Here is a 21631-nt window from a genome sequence, read left to right on the forward strand (position 1 = left end):
GAAAGAATGGCAAATCGAGATGCTGGCCAACAACAGTGATGATGATGATCAACATGTATGAATGCAAGAGTTGCCTTGAAACCGTAAAAGTTGACGAAAAGGCACTCAGGTTGGCACATTAACCGGGATCATTACTGCTTAATCTCGGCACTTTAATCGGAGTCATTAGCGCTTAATCTCAAGAAAACTCTTCCCAAGATTGCCCGTCAATGGCAACAAACAAGGAATGACCAGATTACCATAAGCCTAACTCTCCTTTGGTTTTCTTGTCATTAGAATCCGGTTGAACAAGTTTTCAATGAGTTCCATTAGTTCAAAATGAGCCCTTTACAATTACACCATTTGTACATCACCCCCTCGTCCATGGAAGGGTGCCACGTCACCTTTTTGCTTGCCCTCCCCTTTGGCAAGATTGCTCATTCATCCCCACTCCTTGGTGCCACTTGGAAATGCATTCCTTCATGTCTAAGAGGCCATCTAAGTTGGAGATAATGCACATAGATAGTAACTAGTCCACACTTGATAACGGTCTTCCCCTTACCTACTCTTCCTAGGTCCTTCAACATGCATGGATGCTCAATTCTAAAGAGTGCCAAATTGATAATGTCCTAAAGATAGCTAAAAAAAAGTTGAATAACAATGAGATAATGGCTTAAAAGATGAAAAATATTGAGCTCTTGCTCTCTTAAGTTGCAATGGTTTCTTAAGTCGCAATGAAATGACCATACTTGAACAAGAAAACCTTAAAACAAAAGATTACAAATCTCTCTCTCTATATATGTATATATACACACACACACGCACGCACATACATTTGTGTGTATGTGTGTGTGTGTGTGTGTGTGTCTTGTAGTGTGGGCATGTGTGTAACAGAATGCCCACATATGCAACACTTACAAAAGTCTACTTGTGCACGCTTATGTGCACTTGCACATCCATATACACATACAAAAAAAAGGTTCCCATCTATACACATTAAAAAAAAAGTGCCCATTTGCATGTACACACACACACACACACACACACACCCAACACGTGTGTGTCTACATGTGTGCACACCCATACACCCACCTACTCTGTGATTGTCTCTCACTTCCTAAAGTTTAATAGTTTCATTTTTAGCACATATTAAAAGGGCATATCTCCCATGTTGGTAATTTTAAAGTAAGACTAAAATACAACATGTGGATGCTATGGGTTTGATGTAGTTATTTCATTGTAGTTTACTAGACCTTGGAGATCTTTTAGCATGCTAATTTTTAGTGGCAGCAAATGAATACTAACAATGGGTCTCTTTTCTTGTAGATAAGAAAACAATACTAAAATATGTTACCTCCAACATTTCCAAATCATAAAAACCAAAAATAACTTCTATGGCATCCTTAACATGCAACCGTATGAAGGAAGAAGTGTACTATGCCTAAAGTAAATTTTCAAGAAGATGTTCCTCCCAAAGGTAACATGTTCCTAAAGTATTGAGATAGCTTCAATCATTTATAAGCAAAATAGAATTGGGTGGAAAAGATTGATAAACTAGTTTTATTTTGATTAATCAAGTTTAAGAGCTAGGAGCATCAATTACAAAATTGGGGTAGTTAAAAACTTTGAAGGAATTAAGGATCTAAGAGCATCAATTGCGGGCAATATTCACTACAACATAAAGCAAGCATAGACGTGCAAGTTACGGAGGCGTCTATACTAGCGTCTATAAGCACGTCTACTTCTTTGAAACTAGAGGCTCTTATAGACACATAAGTTACGTTTGCATCTATAGTCACGTCTATAAGCGCATCTAATTCCTTTGAAATTAGACGTGAGCATAGACGGGATTGCAGACGTGCTTATAGACGCAGTCTGCAACAATTTCCTATGCAGTTGCAATTGTGGACCTTGCAAAGAAAAACAGAATCTTCAATCCCCAAAAATATCATTTGCTGAACTATGTGCACAAGATTTTGATAATATGCATGATTTTTTGGTGTATTTATATACAAATGAATCTCTAGAAAGCATATTTGCAATGAAAAATATGCTAAGGAAAGAGAAAAGAAATAGGTATAAATCGAGTAATATGGTGAAAGGGATGGATACATGCAAAGGCTTAGGTATATCAAGTAATGCCATGAAAAACAATCCAAAGGACAATGATTCAATCCCCACATCTTTTCATCAAAGTGAAGCTTTAAAAAAAAAATCTTGAACCTCCATGAAAAGCAATACAAAGGTGAATGATTAAGTAATGCCATGAAAAGCAACATATCACAATAAATCTATACATGTAATCTCAAAAAGGCATGAATCTATACATGTAATCTCAAAAAGGCATGAATCTATACCAAAAGGAAGACCAATATAGCCACAATAAAAGTACAATGAAAGAACTAAAGCTCAACCTCATCTTCAATGAGGTCAACCCTTACTAAAGTATCTATCTCAATGTCCATGTCTATATCCAAATCTACAAAGAGATCCATCCCACTACTAGAATCATCACTATGAGAGGCAATATCATCATCTCCAATAGCATGATCATCATCTCCAATGGCACAATCATTATCAATGTTTTCCAAGCTATCTCCCTCCATAGTTGAGTTGACATGCTCCTCCATATGCTCAATGTGGGTGAATGTACTATAAATGGCTCTTGAATGTGGTGAGGTTGGGATTATATGCCACCATCTCTTATTGTCAATTATTGGTTGATACACGACCTATTCAAGCACAAAGGTACATCATACAAAAAAATTACATCTCTACTATCTGTAAATGCATATATTGTAATTATCAATAATTATATGTACTTGTTCACAATGTTGTGGTAGCACTAGAGTCCCATCCTTTCCTTGCCAAAACTTTGTAGAGTCAATGGTCACAAAGCCACTTGCATGATGATGCTTGATTGTTGCATTAGGACCTCTTTCCACCACATCCTTAAACCACTTGACATCCAAAATATATACAAAGAAGCTTTGAAAGTCAAGCTTAATGATATTTTGGATCAATCCACAATAATCATCCATGGCTCCATTGGCTCCCTCAAAGCTTTTGCAATTACCCCACAATCTTGGGTGTTCCTCTTCTCATCAATCCTTTGTGTGCGAAAATGTTTACCCTCCGACCACAAAGCATTAAACATTGTGCACTATACCAAGATTAAAAAATTTTCGCAAAATAAATACCTCAAAATATTTATAAATACCTCAAAATAAATTTTCTCAAGTTTAACATACTAAAATCTAATTGAGAACACGTTTGTTTACCTTTTTTTGAAGCATCCTCGAGCATACTCCCACTCCTCCAATGTGATATGCATGTTTTCGTCTTGCGCCACTCTCTCCATCTCCTCATGTAGCCAATCTACATCAAAATCCTTGGGAAATGATCGTAGGTGCTCAGGGTATGGCACACTACGTCCATGGTGCTTATGGAATGCCGACCTTTCACTTTGTCTTCTTGCCTTTTCATCCTCATACTTTGCCACCCATCTTCTCATCACATCACTATTAAGCACACGAAAGGTATTAAGCTTACTATGCATCTCTGTATCCATGTCTTTGGTCTTTCCCTTTCCTTGAGGAACATGAGAGGTCATCCTCAAGTCTTCTTCATTGCTCCATAGGCGAGGGAGAGAGGGATCCACTTCGGCAAGGTATTCTGAGATATAAACAAGTGGTTCTTGTACCAACCAACCCTCAGCCATACCACCTTCTGGCTTTGCATTTTTCCTTACAAAATCCTTCAAGGTCTTCATGAAACTCTCAAGAAAGAACATCCATCAAGCATGTATAGTGCCACATATGGCAATCTGATCAATTAAAGGAACCATAAGATGTAGTTGGCTTGTGAGAATTGACCGTGGGAATGTCTCCTCCACCAAACAAACCACCTCCACCGCCGCCATGACCCTTGCATAGTCAAGTGTACATGGATCCATTTCCTTTGAGCTCACATATCTACAATGTGAAACAATAAACAAATCATTTTGAGGAAAACGCGTGTAGAAAATTGGCTATGAGGGTTTGGGGTACAAACCTCACAAGCTCCCCCATCTTATAAATCGTCTCTCGCACTTCGTGGGATGCACAATTGGAAATGCTTTTAGGAAGAATAAACTATAAACATTTATACACCATGATTAGATACATCATGATTGAACAAGTTAAATATGTACAGCTTCAGTGTTTCACTTACTTGAAGCATCTTGTGCCAATCGTGGGACTTCAAGCCATATAAATGCTCAACACCTCTCTTCTTTGTCTTTGTGAAGGCACCTTTTAAACACCTCATGCACCCCGTTGGAGTACGGAACGTAGTAATGGCATCTTTCACCAACTTATCCTCCTTCGTTGTTGTCAATATCCAAGGTGCTCGAGGTAGAATTGTCTTCCCATTTGTCCCTCTCGTGGGGCCAAGCTCTTTGCATCCTCTCTATGCTTTGTAGATCCTCTCTTACAAGCAAGGAGTCAAGTGTTCCTCTCAAGTGCTCCCAAATGTTAGAGGCGACATTCTTGAAGATGTGCATTGGATCAAGAAGATAATTGATTTTGAGGCTCGTCCAATATGATAGGCGAAAGAAGATAGAGTACCTTATCAAATAACAATAAATATTAAGAGGATTATCTTTTCATCCAAAGCTTGTATTGGATTTCTATGTCAAAGATATATTACCTTATATTACCTATTCATGCGGGGGGGAGGAGGACTTTCCACTCCATGCCATAATGCATTCCAATCTCCCATGCTTAGTGGATATGGAGGGACTCCCATCCAAGAATGAACCAATTTGGGATGATGATGGGGGAGAAATCGATGATGATTCTCATATATCACTTTCTTCAAGCTCTCTGGGGCCTAGATGCCACCAATGATGGACCACAAATAGGACATGCATGGTATCCTTATGTGGAGAGTCCTAAACAACATAGACATTCAAGCATGTCAAAAAACATAGACATGCATGGTATCCTTATGTGGAGAGTCCTAAACAACATAGACATTCAAGCATGTCAAAAAACAATACAATGACAATAAAGAATCATCATGAATAGAAACCCATTTGACTCACGTGAACACTCGCCACCATAACCAGGAAAGTCGTGCATGTCCACATCAAGATGGCCTTCTCAAGAGAAAGTCTCGTGGAAGATGGAGGCCGACATATGTCATGCACATGGATACCTCTCCAAAGTATCTCAAGTTCATCAATCAAGGGCTCAAGATATATATCCATATTCTTTACCTTATGTTTCCTAGGAATGAGAAGGGATAATATGACATGTCCTTTGTTTATTGCCATGGATGGAGGAATGTTGTAATTCACCACTACCACTGGCCATATACTATATGAGGTGCTCTTGATTCCAAAAGGATTAACACCATCCATACCCAATCCAAGTCTCAAATGTCTAAGCTCTTCCTTGAAGCTTGGCCACATTTCCTCGATGTGCTGAACCATGCAAGAGTGTCAGGAATTCTCATCTTTCCATCATTGGATCGATGAGAGGAATATCATGACATGAGTTTTGCAATAGATTTGCACTTGAACATGTGTTGGATGTGAGGAATGATGGGAAAATGTAGCAACACCTTATGCGGCACATGTAGACCTTTGGTCCTCTCGATATCTTGACTCACCACAAATAGGACACTCTTGAGCCACCGCATGTATCCCACGGAAGAGAACACAATCATTGATACATACATGGATGCGAGTATAATCCAAGCCTCCAAGAGATGTCACAAAGCGCCTTGCTGGGTCTCTTGAGGTTTTAAATTTATTCTCCTTTGGAAGCATCTTCGACAAAAGCCTATGGACAAAACAATCAAACACATTAATATAAAAAATAATTTCTTCTTATATATCTATAATGGAAGTAGACAATTTATGAAAGTAGAAAACTCACTTGAGAAGTGCATTCAAACTTGCATAGCTCTATCCATAGATTGTTTTGCAAGTTGAGCAACTCTCGAGAGCAGCGCGTAGAATGGAATATGTGCATCCCTCAAAAAGTGGGGTCGAAGCTGCGTTATAAAGGTGATCATTTTCCGTGGCTTTTACATTTTCACTATGCTCATTGGCAAATAGAGCATGTACCATATATTCTAAAACCTCTTCCTCCACCATCTCATGAGGAAAGGGTGGTGGGCTTGTATCTCCATCATTCCAATCCTCCACCACTTCTATGTTTTGTGAAGCCTTTGCCATTTCTCTACTACGACGCTTGGCCTCTTAACGCCGCCTATGAGTTAACATAGAAGGGTGCGGCGCATTATCCTACACACGAGTATTTCAATGTGAGTCTACTCAATACTAATTCTTAATTAAACTCTTACAATACAAGAAAAGTATACTTACCATTGGCCCCATCGGTTCCCATTGTTCATACATTGAAATGTGATTCATCGTAATGCTATGTTGTCGACGCATACATCCTCGACGACGATCACACATACATTTTATTTTTTGTTGCAACCAACGATCTCGATTTTGAACACGAAGGGACTCATCATCTCACTAGAAGAACTGATTGACATCCTGCATATTCAAAAAAAGAATAAATAATTTTCATCTTTCTATGTGTGTTTAAAAACTATTATGTTTCGCGTCTATAAACGCGTCTAAAAATGAATCTACAAGCGCATCTATAAACGTGTAACTTACTCTGCAAAATAGACGTGTTTTTAGACACGTGTACAGATGCATTTATAGACATGAAAATAGACACACACATTGTGGCTAAAAAGATAAAAAAATTGAACCTGAGAGTGTTTTGCCAGTAGTTTGACAAAACGCAGTTCTTCCAAAAAGCATCCTGCCATATTTCTAATCCTCTCTCACCCTCTCAAGCTTCTAACCCTCTCTTACCCTCTCAAGCCTCTGTCACCCTCTCAAGCTTCTTCACTAGGCTGCAAATCTGCTTTACAAAGGACTGTGGAGTAAGAGTTTACCTTGGTACATACTTTAAGGTTGTGTGAGTCTCTTTCTCTTCTTCTTCTTCTTGCTCCTTTTCTTCTTGTTCTTTTTGTTGATCTTGATCTTGCTCTTACTCTTCTTCTTGAACCCTATTTTTCTTATGTGCTTTAGCTAATCAAGTGTTTATATAGCTCACTTTTTTTTTGTTATTTTACATATTTTTACCTCAAAAATCATAAATAACCAAGGTAGGCCTCTTGGATTGTTTATTATATTTTCTTAATATTTGATTACTAATCTTTTGTATGTCTGCATTACTAATCTTCTTAATATTTTCTTAGTCTGTATATATGTATTACTAATCTTTTACTCACCTTTTGTTGGTTTTGTAGGTCCTCTAATCCTCTCTTTCAACATCACGAAAAAGAGGTAAGTGCTTTCATATCTTTCCTCTCTTTCCTCTATTATTGTTGCACCCTTGGGTGCTGGGGTTTTTCTTTGTAGGTTTACCCATAAGGTTTATGCATAATGCCTCATGCTTAAGGCCTTATGCTTAAGCGTTATGCTTTATGCATAATTATCATGCATGCTTTATGCATAATTATCATACATGCTTTATGCATAAGACCTCATGCTTAAGGCCTTATGCTTAAGCTTTATGCTTGATGCATCAGCCTTATGCATATGCTTGAAGCCCATGCATAAGCCTTATGCATATTCTTTAAGCCTTAAGCCTTATGCATATTCTTTAAGCCTTATGCATATGCTTTAAGACTTATGTTTTAAGCCCATGCATAAGCCTTATGCATATGCTTTAAGCCCATGCATAAGCCTTATGCATAAGCTTTATGCCTTATGCTTTAAGCTTTATGCATAAGCCTTATGCTTTCAGCTTTATGCATATGCTATAAGCCTTATGATTTAAGCCCATGCATAAGCTTTATGCGAATAGCCTTATACTTTAAGCTTTATGCATAAGCTTTATGCCTTATGCTTTAAGCTTTATACATAAGCCTTATGCATAAGCTTTATGCTTTATGCTGAAGGCCTTATGCTTAAGCTTTATGCATAAGCTTTATGCCTTATGCATAAGCTTATATTTTTTTAATATTTGATTACTAATCTTTTGTATGTATGCATTACTATTCTTCTTAATATTTTCTTGGTTTGTATGTATGCATTACTAATCTTTTGCTCACCCTTTTGTTGGTTTTGTAGGTCCTCTAATCCTCTCTTTCAACTTCACAAAAAAGAGGTAAGTGCTTTCATATCTTTCCTCTATTATTATTGCACCCTTGGGTGCTGGGGATTTGTTTTGTAGGTTTACCCATAAGCTTTATGCATAATGCCTTATGCATAATGCTCATGCATGCTTTATGCATAATGTTCATGCTGCATAAACTTTATGCTTTATGCTTAAGGCCTTATGCTTAAAGCTTTATGCTTTATACATAAGCTTTATGCCTTATGCTTTAAGGTTTATGCATAAGCCTCATGTTAAGCTTTAAGGCCTCATGCAAAAGCTTTATGCATAAGGCCTCATGCATAGCTTTATGCATAAGCCTTATGCTGCATAAAGCTTTATGCATAAGGCCTCATGCAAAAAACTATGCACAAGGCCTCATGCTTAAGGCCTTATGCATGGTCCTTTATGCATAAGCGTCATGTATAAGCTTTATACATAAGGCCTCATGCTTAAGTCCTCATGCTTAAGGCCTTATGCATAGTGCTTTATGCATAAGGCCTCATGCTTAAGGCCTTATGCATAAGCTTTATGCATAAGGCCTAATGCATAATGCTTTATGCAAGGCTTGCATAACAGCTTGCATAATGTATAGTGTCGGGTATGAGATGATTCTCAGCTTGCATACATGGCTTGCATAATGGCTTACATGCTTTCTTAATGAGATGATTCCCGGAGTCAATTGACTTAAAGAGCCAGGAAGTCTTCATTTCATAATATTTTTTTAATATTTTCTTTGTTTGTATAGATGTGGCCCGGGTCCTTGTCCTCTTGTCCCACAAACCCACAGGTTGAGGCTCTCATCGAGTCTCAACGAGGGTTTGCTAGGGAGGTAGAGGGCATCTTTGGCTATAATCCCACCCCCGAGCAGTTGGCAGCCTATGCAGCAGGCACCCCTTTACCATCATATCCCACCCACAGCCCAACAAAGTCCCTTGACAGGCACTTTACCCTTGCTAGGTGTTAAAACCCTAAGATCTCTCTAGGTAATTGTTATGCATAAACATGCATAAATCAGGCATAAACTCAACCACCCAACCACCCCCGAGCCCAAGGGATGCACACATGAATAATAAATGAAATACATTATACCTCTACCTTGATGTCCCATACCATCAAGAGGTATAACTCCAATCCAATAGCATGTAGCTAAAGTGTGAAATGGTAGATGAGTAGATATGAACCTCTACACAAGAGAGCATAATATAGCCTTGGCCTCATAAGCCTAAGCCTCCAAGCCTCCAAGCTCCCAAGCCTCCTTGAGTGTGCCCCATGCCCCTATTATATAGGTGACTCTTGACTTTCCATTCCTCATGTGTGACCCTTAGATGCCTGACCCTAACCTTAACCCTTAAGATTAGTCCTAACCCATGCTCCACTAGAGCTTGTTCCCATGCTCCCATGCTCACAAGCCTAATGTGGGTTAGCCTCCTAGTATATGCATACATAATGTGTATATAACATAGCACACATAATGTACATATAACATACTTCCCCTCTCTCAAAACATTGCACTCTTGCAATGAAAAGAAGGAGAACTGCGCTGAACAATCTCAACCGACTCCCAAGTCGAATCCTCAATTTCCCTATCTTTCCACCTAATTTTAACCTCAGGGATAAGTCAACTACAAAGTTTCCTTTCCCTGAATTCATGTACCATATCAAGTTCATGTGGAACATAGGATAATTCTTCGACTTCAGTTCTTGAGAGGAGTAACTGTGTTATCCTCACCTCCCAGTTTCCCTTTCAATCTATCGATATGAAAGACTGAGTTCATACGCAACCGTCGTGCCAATCCGATGTATAACTCGAAATGGACCACAATATCTAGGAGATAAATTTGAGTATTTTTCCATTGACAAAGTCTGAGAATATTTAGGAACATTAAAATAAACCAACGCTCTTGGTTCAAAAGACCGAGATGAGCATCCCCTATCAGCATAAAACCGTGCCCTATCTTGAGCACTCCTGATAGAATCCCGAGCTTTGGTCAGCATTTCCTGCATATCTCGCAAGAAATCCCTCGATGCATCAAGCTCGATGTCCTTAAGACCGACATCAATAGGTGCCCTGGGTTGATACCCATACATAAGTATGCACAGACTAAAAAATAATAGCCGTAAATTTAGAACTATTATAGGCAAATTCCATCATTGGAAGATATTTTTTCCAATATGATGATTTTCTAGAGACATATGCACGAAGCATATACACTATAATCTGATTCATACACTCTGTTTGTCCATTAGACTACTGTGGATGATCAGAGCAGTTCACATTCAAAGTAACTTCCTCATTGTAAACCATTCGGAATAAAGTAGGAAAACATGGCATTATAATAGCAGAAACTAGGGATTCATCGGCACCCCGACATACCCACATCTGCATATAGAATAATCGACGTCTCGAGTTACCCATATCAACATAGAGAATCATCATCTCGATGAGTTACATATGTCCATCCGTAAACCTATCAAGTTGATTGTGTAAATCACCTAAAGTACGGAACTAGAGAAAGAAATGCCAACAAAGGAAGAATCCAAATTTCCTTATCCGAACACAACAAGATAAACTTTTTTGGACTCTAGAGAAAGAGATTTCAACAAGTGAAAATGCCGATGAGATTGCCGTCATCAAAACATGCAAGCTATAGATAAAAGAAGTTTATCTAGAGAATGCCCACACTATAACTTCTAGTGAATTTAGAAAATAAGATTGTCTTTGAATGTTGAGGTCAACATGCTAAGTGATGTAAGCAAAGCAACAATCTTGAGCCCAAATTATCCCATAAGATAATATATGTGAGGGATCACTAGCGTCCCATACCACCATGATACCACCCATACATACCTTAACAATTTGAAACTCCCTAGTATGCCGTCTAAGAAAATATGAATAAAATCCTGTATAAAAGGAATAAGATGGCCTTATCTAGACTTTCACATACTAAACCTGTCTCTATATACTTGAGACTACATCAAGGAATAACTCCTTTCGAGTACATCCTTTAGAAAAGAAATTGAATCATTGGCGCCTTTCTAATGATAACTACCCAAAACACAATAAAGTTAAGGTAGAAAAATAACTCACCTAGATATATAAGCAACTAAGTATCCGAGTTGGAATATGTACAAGAGTATAAGAAATATACTCCAAAATTACGTGCAAAAAAAAACGAAGGCAAATGCTACCTCATGTAATTATTCAAAAGATCAAAAGATCCTTATTCAACCATGGATAAAAGCATAGAAGCTCCTCGAATCCATAAAGACCATAGTTGATCATAAAAATCAATGCATACCATCTAATGGACATTAATCATGCCAAAAGAAGCATTAAAATTGGTGGCCAACTCATCAATCCGGAGTATATGAACGTTGTGTTGTTCAAATAAAACTCTAAAGTAAAAAAGTGAAACACATGTGTGTAGCACTCAATAAGAAATCCCTAGACACAAGTGCTAGGCAAAACCTGATGAGTCCATATAAAACTTGAAAAACATCCAATAAAAATCCACCAAAACAAACCGATCAACTAACCCATGATAGAATTTGTCTTAGGCTTAAGAAATTAAGCACAATCCACACTTAAATAAGTGCAAAATAAATTATCATGGAAAAGTGTCAAAGGTGAAACACACTTTGAACGCAAATTATAGCCATCAAAAGAAATTAAGGAACATGTCCAAAAAGAATGGCTAAAAAATAGTAAAAAATCATGAATACATCGTTTAGAATTAATCCAAACATAAATATCCATTAATACGAGATATGATCGTATTAATAATATGCGAATAACACGTATCTATCTAATGTCAGCACGAGAAAACGTACTTCAACATTAAATAACCCTCGAAAATATTAAATTCTCAAGAAAAAAAATATCATGAATTTTTCTAAATTTTTCCTAATTTTACAGGGCCTCAAAATATAATAATTTTGAAGTCCACCAAACCTATCTTATGGCATTCCAAACCTATATTTTTCCAAAAAAAATTTAGCAATTTAATTTGCCAAAATACCATTGATATTTTAAAAATACCAATTTTTAGGATTTCTAAAAATAATTTCAAAATATTCCTAATTTTTCCTGAGAATTTCATTGTTTACGAAATTTCCAATTCCGCTCGACAATTCTCAAATCCAATGAAAATTTTTAAATTTAATGGATTTTTTTAATTTTTTAGGTCAAAAAATATAATTTAAAAGGAATTTGAATGGTCACGGGCGCCCGAATGGACACACCACGTGCCAAACACCAACCCCACATTTTTCTGAAATTTAAAATAACCTTTGTCTAATTTTTCACTAATTTTCAGGAATTTTTTAAAAATTTTAAATTACCCCGAACGCATTTAGAATACGAATGGTCAAAAAATTTCAGAATTCCAACGGTTTTCCCGGAATACGGAAAGCCAAAAGTTTTGGGAAAATGAAACGACAAAGAAAAATTCGGAATGTGAAAGGTCAAAGGTTTCCAGAATACGGAAGGTCAAAAGTTTTTCCAGAATTCGGAAAGCCAAAAGGTTTCGGGAAAACGGAAAGCCAAAGGTTTTCTGGAAGACGAAAAGCCAAAAATTTTTATTAAGAAATTTCCAGGAATTTTTTAGAGATTTTTTTATCTCAAATTCTAATTTTTTTGGATTTTTCAGGCATTTTCTAAGCTTTTTTTGAATAAATTCAAAAGCTTCTTTTTTTTGAAATAAAAAACGCATTTTTTTAAAAAAATGAAAAAAAAAGCTTTAATTAGCTTATATCCATTTTGATTTTTTCTAAGGGGGGGCGTTTTTTTTGCCCGGCTGCAATGCGCAGCCCCCCCCTGTGCGCAGAAAAACTGAGAGGGAGGGAGAGAAACTCCCTCCTCTCCTTCTTCTCCCTTCTTTCCTTTCCCTCTTCTTCCTTCCATTCTCTTTCCTCCTCCCTTCTCTGTTAATCATAGATTAACTTAATCCTTTGATTAATTTTTTAATTAACATATTTTAATCATAATTATCATTACTTATGATTAATGTTAAAAAAATCATTTTAAAGAGATTTTTCACCCGAAAAAGAGAAAGAAAAATCAGATTTGAGAGGCGGAGAGAACCCCACGCACACGGGAGAGCAATTCATGCATCAACATGCTGTCCCCTACTGAATTTCAGTAGAAATTGACAGAAATTTGATCGCATTCTCGCGGAAAAAACCCGCAAAAATGTATAAAAATACATTTTTAATCATAAAAATACTCAAAAAATTCCTCAAAAATTAGAAAAAATTTATAAAAATTCTAGAAATTCAGGGAATCCATTCTAGAAAAATATCTACCATAATCTTTATGGTATTTTTGTAAAAAATTCCATTAATGCTTGATTTCAACCATAAAAAATAGAGAAAAATAGCATTAACTCACGGTATTCCCCCGCAACGTCGATTCATCCATTGAATTGTAGTTACACACGTTCCAATCACCATATCGATGATCCACGTGCAATTCATCAACACAAATCAACAACATAATATTTTTATTAGTAAATATTAAAATTTACTAAAAAAAATCAATAATTAAATAGAGATTGCTCTGATACCACTGTTAAAACCCTAAGATCTCTCTAGATAATTGTTATGCATAAACATGCATAAATCAGGCATAAACTCAACCACCCAACCACCCCTGAGCCCAAGGGATGCACACGTGAATAATAAATGAAATACATCATACCTCTACCTTGATGTCCCATACCATCAAGAGGTATAACGCCAATCCAATAGCATGTAGCTAAAGTGTGAAATGGTAGATGAGTAGATATGAACCTCTACACAAGAGAGCATAACATAGCCTTGGCCTCATAAGCCTAAGCCTCCAAGCCTCCAAGCCTCCAAGCTCCCAAGCCCCCTTGAGTGTGCCCCATGCCCCTATTATATAGGAGGGCCCTCAAAAGTGACTCTTGACTTTCCATTCCTCATGTGTGACCCTTAGATGCCTGACCCTAACCTTAACCCTTAAGATTAGTCCTAACCCATGCTCCACTAGAGCTTGTTCCCATGCTCACAAGCCTAATGTGGGTTAGCCTCCTAGTATATGCACACATAATGTGTATATAACATAGCACACATAATGTACATATAACATGCTAGGCACTTCACCCGCTTTTACATTCACCCCTTATCCGTCTCACAGCCCCAATTAGTGCTACAACATCTCCTACACCTGCACCTTCAGGAGATGTGACACCTCACAATCATCATGGCTGTCATGAGAGTGACAGCCGTCGTCGTAGAGGGAGGGTAGTCGTGGAGATAGTGGCGGTCGTACCTCACACCGCACTAGCATTGAGAGTGAAGGTAGAGGATGCCTAAGGTAGTGCTTTGAGGGTGGGGATGCCTAAGGTAGTGCTTTGAGGGTCAGGATAGTTCTTCAGAGTCACCACCAACCACATCATGGTGATATATCATATTATGATATCACAGATGTGGGCGGCATAGTTGCTTACTCTCGTGGAAAAAAGGAGGTGGTAAACTACTTGTGCCAAGTAGTTTTTGCACACTATAAAGACTGCTTTATACATTTTAAGTAGCAAAGGAAGAGCCTAGTGGATGATTGCATTATTAAAGCTATCCACAAGAAGTATCATAATCCTCACAACCAAAGCTTTAATAGTAGATGGACGCAACACAAAATCAAAGACATACTTAAGAATAGGAGGTCTCTAGTAAGGAGACATGCAAAGGAGAAGAAAGCTTGAATAGATGTCGATCAAAATGGACACGGCAAGCCATCTACTGCTCATAAGAGCGAGTGGAAGAAAGCGAAGAAGGAGGTCTTAGAAGGAGTAGTGAACCAGCAACAAAGAGAAGCGCGATGAATACAAATGGAGCGATATGGATCGTCGCACTTCGGATCTGGAGGTCGTGCATCATGGGAGGCCGAGTTTGTATGTATAGTGCAACTTCATGTCTTTTCTTTGTATTCTCTCTATTTGAATTGTGTTAGGCACAAGGTGGACAAGAAGGAGGACAAGATGACTCGAAGAGTGATGACTCCTCCGAGTAGTTTTCCTTCATGTATAATTTTGGTTTATGCAACTATGTTTGTTTTTCAAGCCTCATGTGGCTACCATCATGTATGGACCATTTCTTGGATATAAGATGAATATTTTTATCTTCTTTATGTATCTATGTTTTTATTCAAGCCTTATGTGGGTACGATCATGTATGCAGAAAGTTTTGGATATAAAATGTAATTTCTCATTGTCTTTAATCAATATTCGAAGTGTGTTCACAAATCTTTTTGTGTATATCTATCTTTAATTTAAGTTTTTATGTTGATATCTTTGCTGATCTTGATTCATCTATGTACAAGTAAGCAAAACCTTAAACCAGAGAGCTGTCTGTGTGCAGAAAATGCAGCTGCATGTGTAGAAAATGCAGCTGTACATCTGCACAGGTAGCTCTCTGGATTTTTCGGTTAATTCCATAAGCGTGTCAATTTATGCATCTATAAGCACGTTTATAATAGAGGCTATAAAGGCGTCTATACATGTGTCTATATACACGTCTATATATGCATCTTTATGCACATCTATATCATTATAGATGTGCTTATAGACGTGTATATAGATGCCAAAATAGACAGCACACATAGACGCGTGTCTGTAGATGAGATTAAAAACACGCCCTTAACATTTTAAAGCACGTTGTCAAAACGCATCTAAAAACGTGCCTATAGTCTCTTTTCCTTGTAGTGATTCCTTTTAAAAACTATCAAGGAATCAACACTTCAAGATGTTTGAGGTAGCTTTCCTGAAAACTAATGAATAGACTTGAAGTGTGTCCTAAAATAGCTTGCTTAAAAACTAGTGAATAGGTATGGATTTTTCTTAATATTAGAGAGTATATAGAGTAAATAGCATAGGTAACAAGGTTCTCAACATGTAATACAATGAAGCATTGATATTTTCACAAGGTCAAGGTCATCATATATATCTATCAACTTCCCTTATGCAAGTTATTGGTTGGTGCAACTTAGTGTAAAGGATAAGAAAAAGAGGAAGAATGCTTCACATATATCAATTTAGAGTTCCTTAACAATGATAATATTTCTAAAAGAAAGAAAATTTCAAGATAGATGTCCCATGAAATTGAGACCCTCGAAATATAGAATCTATAAGATTTTTTGGCCACAAAAAATGGGACAAGAGAAGAACATAATGTGTGAGTATATTACCAATGTGTAAAGCATTTCTATTTACTTGATGACAAGAGAAGAACATAATGTGTGAGTATATTACCAATGTGTAAAGCATTTCTATTTACTTGATGACAAGCCAAATGAAAAAGCATTGAACTCTATTTAATGATAATATGTAAAGGACCTGAAAGGATGGATGATGTGCATAAAGCTAAAACTTTGGAGGATTGGTTTGTCCTATGCTAGTTAGAATATGGAGACATTCATGATGCAAGATCAATTATGCATCCACAATAGGTCTTATCTACATCCACCCATAGACACTTTCAAAGATACTCACAAGGTCAAGTTCTTAAGGCTAAAACAAAATTACTATGGTTCATGATGCGAAAATAGATTAAATTAATTGCAGACATTCAAGATCTTAGCATTCTCCACATTATTGTGAATACAAAGTGACCACATTTTGGTGTTTGATTTGAATAGGAAATGAAATAGCCAATGAGTGTTGGAGAATTCAAAGATCAATGTATTGAACAGGAAATGAAATAGCCAATGAGAATTGGAGAACTCAAATATCGATGTATTATCAATAACTACAAATAGAGTTAGCAACCATGATAACTAGCATTGAGTACAAATTAACGTCGTTGGCTCTTAGACTCTCATGCAAGCGACATAAAGTCAAAAATTATGCAAGCTTTCACAAGAAAATGTGAGAATGATCTTCAAGTGATGTACCAATTTAACAAAGATAAGAATCCCATATTTTTTTTTCAATGAACATGGTTTATAATGCTTACAAACATGGCAATGAACATGTATCTCTACAACCCTTATATGCATACATTCTTTTGAAACTAATGGCAACTAATATATAGGACACCTACTGCACAGTGCAAATGAAATTTTTCTTAAAATAGCTAATTTAAAATAAGTATCTTGTTGAACTCAAGTGATATCATTTATTTTTTTAAGTGAGGGGCTAGGAGTAATGCCATGGATAACCCATATAAAAGTCATATCATTTATTTTTTCAGTGAACGGGCTAGGAGCAATGTCATCGATGATCCATAGAAAAATGAAACCATAGCAAAAAGTATTACTCAAGATATCCCAAAACCAAGTGATCATCATCACCATCGCTTGGACAAAACATGTTAAAATCTGCATAGTGTTAAAATAAATCACAATAAGAAGAAACAACAATCTAATGTAGCTAGCTAAGGAATATTCCTTAGGATAAAGCTTTGCAAAATATACTTTATAGGATTACTTATTTTTAAGATCTCTTGAGCAATCGTTACTCATGTAGATTCACTCCTGCCCAAATGTCTCATTATCTTACTTTTAGCCGACTTACCCCTTTGGGATGTTTCCAGCTCTGGATTATATATCGTCATTACCAAAGCAAGCATCTAGGTTACTTCAACAGTAGCAACACCTTTTTAATGTTTTGAAAGCTTATCAAACTTTGATTTAGGTGAGATCTATGAATAGTTTGGGCTATATTAAAAAGGATGGCATCATATATGCAATTTGTTTCAACCTAAGGTACTCTAGCTAATTCTAACTTTTTCTCAATCATGGCTTTATTGTGTAACAAATGCACCCTTTTTTGTGGAATGTTGTGCTTTATTGTTTCAGGAACATTTTTCTTTGTTGTTTGTGGCATGTAGCTGGATTGGTTAGAGTAGGGAAGTCTCAAGCAATAGGATTTTGGTTTAATCCTCGTTTGGCTACAATGGATGTCATTTAAACATTGTAAGGGTGTAGGGAAACTATCTCTAAAGAAAAGACCATTGTGCTTGGTCTAGCCTCTACACACGATCACACTTTAATCCTAGGTTTAGGTGGTATCTTCATGTCAACTCTCTTTCCCCTTTCTTGGCTCTTAATTGCAACTTTGTGTGGAACACTCTTCTTGCTCTTGACATTGACACAAGATCCACTTTCTTCTTGTACAAAGTTTCGTACCGAGGTGTTTGGATTTTTTAAGCATCATAACTAATTTGGAAAACTAGCGAAAATTTCAATAGGTGCAATTACTCGAGGTCAAGCGTATGTGATACCATAATTGTTAGGGGGATTGTAAAAAAAAGAAAAAAAGAACAGAGTGTTTGAAAACAAGGAACTACTAGAAGTAACAAGGGGCAAAGGCCCATTTCACTTGGGAAAGGAACTGACATAGGTCAAAGTGAGTTCATTGAACTTTATAAAAGGAACTAGCCTTAACTAGAAAGAGCTAGACGTGAGTGAGTCATGAGTACCATTCTCATCGTCTCGTCAGCACTTGGCACACAAAATGAGCCAACTCAATCTCGATGTTCACGTGGTGAACAACAGAGAGTTTCAAATTGAGCAAAATTATGAGCTGCATCAGCTAATCTAGAAGTGGGCTCAAGCTCTAAGAAGAACCTTGATCAATGTGATCGATGTTGCTATAGTTCACAAAAGAAATGCTTATATAAAGCCTGCACACTAGTGCAAAACTTTGTGGTGAAGTGCCATCTCAACAGCTGCGCTTAGATCGAAGAGACAAAAGATGGTGGGCTAATTAGTGGCTTTTGGAAGATGCAAAACCAAACACATTAGGTCTCTCTACCCCACAATTAAAGTATAATAAACGTATCGCTTATCACTAATCCTTGAAAGCTCGGGATTGCGACTTAGTTGGTAGTTACATTCACTTCCCATTGGTTGCTAACTGCGTCAGCCGGGTTGAGCTTCCGGCTAGGTTTCCCAATCATTCAAAGAAGAGTTTGAACCGAGGTCTGACACAGTAGGGACTCGGTTCTTCTAGTTCCCATCGTCAAGTGTGCCAACATGGATATTTTACCCTAGACTATATTGTTGGCATTGCTGCATTATTCTATTGTCGCCTCTTTGCCATTCTTCGAGAACTTCAAGGAGCCGTTCAAACTTCAAGCTCCTCCTTTGAATGTATCTTGCTCTCCAAGCCTACTTACCTTATCAACTTCTCCAAGGCTTGGAAACTTATCAAACCTTTTAAAACGGTTCCTTCCACCTCCATTAGGTTATACTCCTTCTCGAATTGCTTCAACAATGGTCTTGTCCCCTCTTCTTTTTGTTTTATTTTGGGCCTACCATTCGTCTTCTTTTGGTTTTGCAATGTGTATGCTTGTATACCAACTTTGCTACACTAGGATGACTCACGTCTATTATCCTTGCCAGGCATATCTTTCCTCTTCCATATCCTTCCCAAATATGGTTGTATGACCTATGATAGGGATATTGTCATCAGGTTCTTTATTATTTGGCAATGCTACATACAAGGAAAAATATAGGTGCAACTATTTGCCCAATGGCTTATTTAAAGGGGGTCTCCAAAAAGCACTACGTTTTAGATATTCTTAAAAAAACATCATTGAGAATTACTTGTTCTGAATGAATTACGAAGATAAATTCACCAAAATTACACTATATGCCACACATAAGACAAAATTTTTGAAGAACAACATGAGAGGAAATCCCATAAACATGAGTTTTTACTAATGATTATATCTACAAAAAACTATCACAAGTCTCGCTTCCAACGACTTATAAATATATGTAAGGGAGGGTTTCTAAATGATCATAGGTATTTTCTCCTTTCAAGGTTCAATGTGGTCCTTTGAATTCATTCACATGCTTCTTGGATCCATTTTCACCTTCATACAACTTGTGCTATCTCTCTCTCTCTCTCTCTCTCTCTCTCTCTCTCTCTCTCACACACACACACACACACACACACACACACACACACATTTTCACCATGCCAACAGAGCATATCCCTAATTAGAGATTCTTACAAATCCAAACTAAAACCCAATCCATCTTATGTTGAGGTGAATGTATTGTTGAATGAGGAAGTAGATGCTATGCACGCACACACACACACACATACACGCGTGCGTGCACACACACATAGTCACACACAGTTGTATCGAGCTCAGAGAGCAAGAGAGACAAGATGTTATAGCTAGAAGTACTCGATATACAATGATAAGAAATTAGTGGAGTACAAGGTACTTGTAGTCCTAGGGTTGATGTACCCAACACACTAGATTGTGTTGTCACACAGGAAAAAAAACCCTGCCAACATAGGGTAAGAAACTCAACACACTAATAAGAAATGAGTGGATTACAAGGTACTTGTAGTCCTAGGGTTATGTACCCAACACACTAGAGCACATGGGAAAAACCACGTGCCAGCATAGGGTAAAAAGTGCCCATGAGTAAGACTGTTCACACTAGAACTTCTCGGAGGCCAAAGGATAACACCCCCTGAAGTGAATGTTGTAAACATGTAGAGGGTGTAGACTTGGTAAACGTATCCGCCACATTGGCTTGTGTAGGAATGTAAGTCAAGGGTATATCTCTGTCATGGAGCCTTTCCCTGACATAATGATAATTCACCGCCATGTGATGTGTCTACGCATGAAAAAATGGATTCTGTGTGACATCTAATGCACTATGATTGTCCAGTGAAAATGGTGGTAGAAGACAACAATCTAAAACCAAGATCTACCAATAGATGGCGGAGCCATACACACTCCATAGTAGCTGTGAATGCTGCCCTGTACTCAGCCTCACAACTAGAAGTGGCCACTGCCAGAGCTAATATCCTACCTAGTTAGTGTCAGTGTAGGCAGCCAAGCATATATAAGACGCATTTCTATAAAACAATGCAAAGTCCAGAGTGCCTTGTAGGTAGCAAAAGACACGCTTCAATGCTTGCCATTCCTGAGTGATAGGGCAATGCATGCATCTGCTCAACTCTGACACTACATACTAAATATCAAAATGGGTAGTGCATAGATATAAAAGGCATCTGAAAACTTGCTAATAAGTGGCAGCATCATGATACCCCCCTCAACAATTGGTATAAATTGTATACCCAAATAGTAATGCAAAAGCCCCATGTCTGTGACATCAAATGCATGTTGTAATTCAACAATGACAGCTAAATTTTTTCCCTCACCAGGGCTAGACATGAGCAAATCAACGCAATTATTATCCTCCAATTGATGCATCAAAAGGAGAAAGTGGCTCCTTATTTCATGCGGAAGAAACAAGTCCTATATCAACAAAGTGAGATGCATGTCGACGAGAGGCAATGTGTGTTCGACCTGACATAAGTGTAGGCAGCTTGTTAGTGGAGAACTTTGTGTGAGTCACGAATGGATGCATCCTCTTCAATTAATGCATCACCCATGGCAAGGTGTGGTTGATTTGGAGCAATATGGGAAAGTTGTGGGCTGCTGAATTGGTTGATTGTCAGTAGCACAACAGAAGGCTGATT

Source organism: Cibotium barometz, chromosome 7, assembly GCF_041138505.1.
Source record: "Cibotium barometz isolate CiBa-2024 chromosome 7, ASM4113850v1, whole genome shotgun sequence".
NCBI classification, from domain to species: domain Eukaryota; kingdom Viridiplantae; phylum Streptophyta; class Polypodiopsida; order Cyatheales; family Cibotiaceae; genus Cibotium; species Cibotium barometz.